General features: G+C 32.6%; 1 pseudogene; it reads left to right on the top strand.

Moving 5' to 3' along the window:
* Positions 1–2,792: 2,792 nt before the first annotated feature.
* On the top strand, positions 2,793–5,707 carry LOC143604814 (receptor-like protein EIX1; annotated as a pseudogene).
* Positions 5,708–7,230: the final 1,523 nt, after the last annotated feature.

Below are 7,230 nucleotides of genomic sequence, written 5' to 3'. Positions count from 1 at the left end.
GAACGAGCCCATAAAGATTGATAACATTCTTTGTGAAATAAAAGTGTTAATTTTTTTATAAAAAAATAGAGAGAAGTGTTTGGACATAGATTGGTCTATATGGCAAAGCTTGACTTTGTAATTTGGTTTGGTTGTACTCTAGGCCATACCCTGCTAGCTACTCCGGTTTACCACCTTTGAAAATCATTAGCAATGGTTTTATGTCATCGGAAACGGAAACCGAACCTTTGAAAATTGAAAACGACGGCCAAAACTTAAAGTAAAAAATCAACCGTAAAATCAAATCAATGACCGGTTTAAACTGTTTTACGGTTACAAACTGAACAATAAACATCCATAAACTTGTTATATGATTACCAAGGATTGCGTTTTCTGCTGCATCGCACAAACGCACGTCTAATATGTTACAAATTTATAGTAGACTTTTTTATTGAAAAGGGACCTATTTCGTAAATATTGGACTTTTAATGGCCCAAATTCTCACGCCATTTTATGTAGCCTATAAAACCATTTGTGTTCTTTACCAGCGCATTTCCAATATATCCCTTAAATTTTTATAAGAGATTTTTATAAATTACAAGATAGAGCTAAAAGTGGTTGTGAGTGAAGAAGAAATAAAAATTAGTGATTTTTTTATAAATTTGAAGAAAGTTTGTATGCCCTCACTTATTTTTTAATATTTGTTAACACTGATTGTGAGTAGTAGAGACAAAAATTATAATAATAAAGGTGGGGCAAGTTATTCTACAAAGGGAGACAAAAATGAGAATGATGAGAATAATTTATAGTCACATAAAAAAAACCCTTCAAAAAAATTAAAAATAAATAAATAAAAAATCATAACTCAAAATTTGATAAAAAAACAAAAAAGTAAAAACACAAAAATGTTTCCACCGTCTTCCTCGTTCTAAAAAAAACTCAAAAAAGACACAATGTTAAATGAAAAAGACCATTTTATCTTTTTGTTTATCATTGTGTTTTGTGTTTATTTTCTTCATTGATTGTATCTTTTTTCCTTGACATTGTGTCTATTTTTTTTATATCGTGTTATATTTTGTTCGGCATTGTGTCATACTTTGCGATTTATTGTGTCTTTTTTAGTTATAATTGTGTCTTTTGTTCATTTTCGTCATTGTGTCTTTTGTCTCTACATTGTGGTTTTTCGGAGTTGTTTTTTTTGGGACGAGAATGACAAGGGAAACATTTTTGGTTTTTAAACCTTTTCGTTTTTTATTTATATTTTGAGTTTTTAATTAATTTTTTGGAATTTTTTTTAGAGGTTTTTTTGTGTGGCCACAAATCCTTCTCACACTTCTCATTTTTGTCTCACTTTATATTTTAACAACTCTCTAGTAAAGGTATAAAAGTTATTATTTAAATAAATATGAGAGAGAAATATAGTATTTTTTAATGTAATTATATAGATAAAATTAGTATGGGCTGATAATACTCGAGTCCACTAAATTTGTTGTTGGAATAAAGTGAATTTGTGGTTAGGTAATCCTGTCCGTCTCATTTGATCATTGGATAATGTCCGTCTCATTTGATCATTGGATAAAAATCTGAGTTCATGAATATCATTTTGTTTCAAATAAAATAATTGATATTCAATAAATATTTGAAGATGCCACTATTAATTAATTAAAGTATTTATTAGATTACGTGAATCATTGATGTGGTTTCAAATTACGATTCTGTCCTTCATGAAACTATTTACAGATCAATTACATATTTCTTTTTATATTTCTATTTTTATAGACACTAGCTAGTCTAGTTCCAATAGTTGGTCTCAGTCCAACTCATTAAACCGACCATGTAGAGTTGGTCTGAACTGGAACAGGAATCTGCTTTTCCGATCAGTATTTACACACATCTGGTCTCAGCCCAGCCCGTTCCTATTTGGTCCTTGAATCTGGTTGTGTTATACGTGGCCATAGGTAGGTCCACCAGTTTGACTTATAGATTTGTATCACATGATTCATGTACCAAAAAAATCACTAAGCCTAAGACCATCTTTAATGGATGATTCTCGAATGTTTTAAAAGAAAAAGAATGCGATGTGGAAGAGATAGATGGTAATGTGTATGAGAGAATTTGTAATGAGATTCTTGAGGAAGAATCTTTATGAATGAGGTGGGGGGGGGGGGGGGGGTGGATAGAACCTATTTTTGATGGGTTATATACCATCTGACACATAAAAACACTATCTAAAAATTGATGCTCTAAATATGATTTAAAAATGTGATAATTATTATAAATTGACCAAGTCTTTTGTACGTGTAATTTGGAGTGATTAACTATTTACATGATAATTAGTCTTAAGAGTCTTCTATGTGGACCTCAATATCGAAGAAAAATCAACTTTTTTGATATGTAAATAATGAAATAAAATTTTAACAATAACTGTGTTTCATTTTTAATGTATTTGTTTTACAAAATGTGATAATTATTATAATTGACCAAGTCTTTTGTACGTGTAATTTGGAGTGATAAACTATTTACATGATAATTAGTCTTATGAGTCTTCTATGTGGACCTCAATGTCGAAGAAAAATCAACTTTTATGATACGTAAATAATAAAAATAAAACTTTAACAATAACTGCGTTTTATTTATAATGTATTTATTTTACAGATCACGTAGTTTGATATTATAAAAACATGAGATAGAGACAGATCTCTAATACATAGAAATTGACAAAGATGGGCATTTGTAACCTCAGTTTATATAAAGCTAGGCATATGTGTTAATAGATCCAGCTTATATAAGATTACCACATTTTGAGCAACACGATGATAAATAACATTTGTCGTAAACATTTTGTGCTTCCTGTTTTATCCTATATTTCTTTAGTACTTGTGTTGGCATCATTCAAGACTACAAGTGCCACTTCCGTTGGCCACCAAAACGGAGAAGGATCTGGTCATTATGAGTGCTTCGATAAGGAAAGAGATGCTCTTCTTCATTTCAAAGCATACATTCATAAAGACCCATTTGGATATCTCTCTACATGGACACTTGAAGAAGGCGCAACCGATTGCTGTCAATGGAATGGAGTCACTTGCAACAACAAAACAGGTCATGTTACAAGCCTTGACCTACACTTAGGTAATCTTGAAGGTAAGCTTAGCCCTGCATTGATTAACTTAAGCTACTTGAATGATCTTGACCTTTCTGTAAATTCATTTACTGGGTCCATTCCCGTGTCCATTGGTTCCATGACTGAATTAAGGCACCTTCGCCTTTTCGATAATTCTTTTAGTGGAAGCATTCCGAAGTCCATTGGTTCCTTGACTCAGCTAAGGGACCTTAGCCTTTCCTACAATTCTTTTTATGGAACCTTGCCTCCAGAACTAGGAAACCTCACAAACTTGAAAGCACTTTCACGTAATTACGTGGGTCGTTGTACGATTGGAAACCTAGACTGGCTGGCTCATTTGTCTCAGTTGGAGGAGCTTATTATGGATGGTATTTCTTTAGCCAGGGAAAATAATTGGGTAAATGTGATTCTAGGCCTTAAGAAACTATCATACTTAAGTTTATGTGCATGTGATCTCCTGCAAGTCATTCGTCCATATTCTTACTCATATATCAACTCTTCTTCTTCAATAATTGTTAGCCTGTATCTCATGAACAACAATCTCAACTCATCCATGTATCATTGGTTGTCTCCATTAACTAGCAACAGAATGATATATCTTGATAAATCTCACAACAAATTAATCAGCATTCCCCGATTTCTTGGAAATCTATGTAGTTTGACATTTTTAGATATTTATAACAACTCAATGCCTTTCAAATTTCCTGATTACCTTAGAAACTTGTCTGGATGCACTTTGGGTAGATTAAAACATTTGGATGTTTCACATAACCAATTAATAGGGTCAATTTCTGATGACATCCAAAAGTTTTCATCCCTTCAATCGTTACACTTATCTAATAATCAGTTAAATGGAACTTTAAGTGAACTAGTGTGGCAACTACCCAAGCTTCAAGTTCTAGAGGTTTCTTCCAATTTTCTTAAAGGTGTGATCTCTAAAAACATTGGAAAGACGAAGATTTTTTCTATAAATCTTTCAAATAACTCACTCGAAGGAGTTCCTTTGGAAGCTCACATGTCAAACCGTTCCACTACAGAAAGGATCGACTTAAGCTCTTGCAACTAGGTCCCGGTTTCCCTAAATGGGTTCAAACACTAAAAAATCTTACTCATATCGACATTGCCAATACTAGAATTTCAGACACAATTCCAAAGGAATTTTGGAATACGTGGTCTTTTCGATTGACATATTTGAATCTCTCTTCCAACAACATTACTGGAAAAGTAACAAATTTGTTATCAAATTTTGACCCTGAATTATCAATATTAGATTTGAGTTCCAATCACTTTTATGGTCCTATAACTAACGTTCCTTCCTCTTTGGAAAGGTTAGATCTTTCCAAAAACAATTTCTTTGGAGAAATATCCTTTTTGTGCCAAATTAGTGGTGATGTTTTTTACTTTCTTGATCTCTCCCACAACTCATTCATGGGACAAATTCCAGATTGTTTGTGGCATTTTAAAGAACTTACAGTTCTTAGTCTGGGACATAACAATCTATCTGGAAAGCTTCCTGCTTCTGTTGAGTATTTGATCAATCTAGAGGTTTTGTATTTATACAAAAATAACTTCTCGGGAGAATTGCCCTTATCTTTAAAGAATTGCACCAAGTTAACCTTTTTGGAATTAGGGGTCAACAAGTTTTCTGGCCACGTGCCTCATTGGATTGGGGAAAATTTGTCAGGGTTATATGCTCTTAGCCTAACATCAAATAATTTATTTGGAACCATCCCTTCGCAATTATGTCAGTTGCTAAAACTACAAATTCTAGATTTGTCAATGAACAATCTATATGGAACCTTCCCCTCATGTCTCAATAATCTCACTGCCATGGTTCAAGATGGATTCTCACCTTACCAAAATGTTCACTTTTATTCTTGTTTGACCACAATATGCGAAAGAAAAGGTGGCTTTAGCAGTCTTGGTAATTATGTTGACCATGCGATGATCAAGTGGCAAGGGAGTGTACGTGAATTCAGCATCAATCTAGTATTGTTAAAGAGTATTGATCTTTCAAGTAACAATCTAACAGGAGAAATCCCATACGAACTTACTTGTCTCCGTGGACTTATTGCACTAAATTTGTCAAACAATTTTATACATGGGAAGATTCCACATAATATTAGCAAGATGAAAAATCTGCTAACTCTAGATCTATCTAAAAACAATCTTTCTGGAGGGTTGCCATCAAGCATGTCTCAAATGGATTTATTAAACTATTTAGACATGTCGCATAATAACTTGTCAGGGAGAATTCCATCAAGTACTCAACTCCAGTCCTTTCAACCTTCAAAGTACAATGGAAATGCCGGTCTATGTGGACTTCCCCTTTCCAAAATTTGTCCTGGAGATGAAGAATTAAAAGTTCCACAACTCATTGATAAAAGTGAGGATAATTGGGAAGACAAAGATGATCTTGAGAGATTGTTTTATATTGGCGGGGCTACTGGTTTCGCAATCGGTTTTTGGACAACATGTGCCACTTTACTTGTCAATCATCGTGGGAGAAATGCTTTTTTTTTTCACTTTATTGATAGGTTGAAAGATTGGGTTTATGTGAAGGTGATGGTGTTCATTGCAAAATTGCAAACTGTATTACATCCATAGTTTGTTGAATTCCATTCTTCTTTTTTACTTTTGTTAATTTGGTCGATCTACTTATTGTTGATTTTGTTGTTATATGTGATGTAAGAAAATGCTTCTCTTGTATTTGGTTATTGTTTTTAAGTCCCCTTTATCAATAAAATTGCCACCAAAACTATGCGAGCCCATTTCATTGTGTTGTCCCAAATATGACATCATGTAATGTATAAGCATGAGTACCGAGTGTAGTTAAGTCATATATATGAGTGTTCACATGATTTAATCGCTATTCTTAAGAAGTTATCTTAAATTTCAATGAAACAAATATGTGAACCAAAGAAAAAGAAATAGAATGATAGAAGAAAGGTATGAATAATAGTATTCACAACATCGTGGGTTATTTGCATGACTAGGAACGAGGTAATCTTTATCGCAAATGGCTTCGAAGTTAATTTTTTTATTAAATCCTTCATTTTCTTTCCTATAGATAGTTAATCGGAACAACAAAATTAGTGTATCTTGGACCAAACGGATGAAAAATCCAGTTCTATTGATGTAATTTTCTTTTTGGGAAGTTTGGTTAGCTGATTTTAACCATCTTCGTTATATATAATATTTTTGCTGTTAAAAGAAACATAAATGTGAACCAGCCTAAATAGACTCTAGTAACATGAACAAATAATAATCCGACCTCTAGTCTTAACACTATAAGAATTCTTAAATGCACAATACTGGACTTTCCTGCTGTTGTTGCACTCTAATGGAAGCAAGGCCATAGAGAAGACCCTTAATGATACATTCATGAAGTGCATGATAACTTTCATCCCGGGTTGTTCGTTATATGATATAATGATGAATGATAAAACTGGGGTGTGAACAGAGCTACCCTGTTTTTTTACATGTATATAAAAGATATTTTTACAATATTCTAATCTATAAAGTTAAAACTTGGTCAATAAATTTTATTCATGAATTAAATCTGACATATAGCAAGACTTGATCAATTATTTGTTCTATTAATTAGTTGCGGGCCCATAACTTGAGACAAATCTAATAGATGGGAAGCACAATGTGTACTGAGAATAACCATAATCAGTCCCAAGATGTAAATTTCCTAACTTACTAATTATATGTTACACATACACAACTCTAGTATCATGATTAAACAAAACACGAATATCACTAATCAAGTAACTAATTGTATGGTATGCCATTAAAAATGTAGAAGAGAAATTATGTATTATGTTATCATTATTCTGAATAATATGTTGCAGTCTTAATCTGAGCCCCTTAAGTTTGAAATTATCTGATGGAGAAAGTATGTAATAAATACAAATTGCAAAGACTTGAGAGTCTTTGAACGTCCAGTTCGGGGCAAAAATGAACTTATTCCAAAACATGTTTAGTTTCGTATGCTCCATGTCTACCCAAATTTTCAACACATTCGTTGGCATGCGAATGTTGAATGAAAATCAAAATTTTCTTGAAATCAAACAAATATTAACTATAAAATAAGTGCCACTGCCAAGAACGAACCATGGATTTAC

The sequence above is a fragment of the Bidens hawaiensis genome, unplaced genomic scaffold (genome assembly GCF_021521415.1).
Source record: "Bidens hawaiensis isolate Kalapana, Puna unplaced genomic scaffold, B.hawaiensis_p1.1 tig00066824_1, whole genome shotgun sequence".
In the NCBI taxonomy this organism is placed as follows: Eukaryota; Viridiplantae; Streptophyta; class Magnoliopsida; order Asterales; family Asteraceae; genus Bidens; species Bidens hawaiensis.
This window is presented reverse-complemented; position numbering and strand designations above follow the sequence as displayed.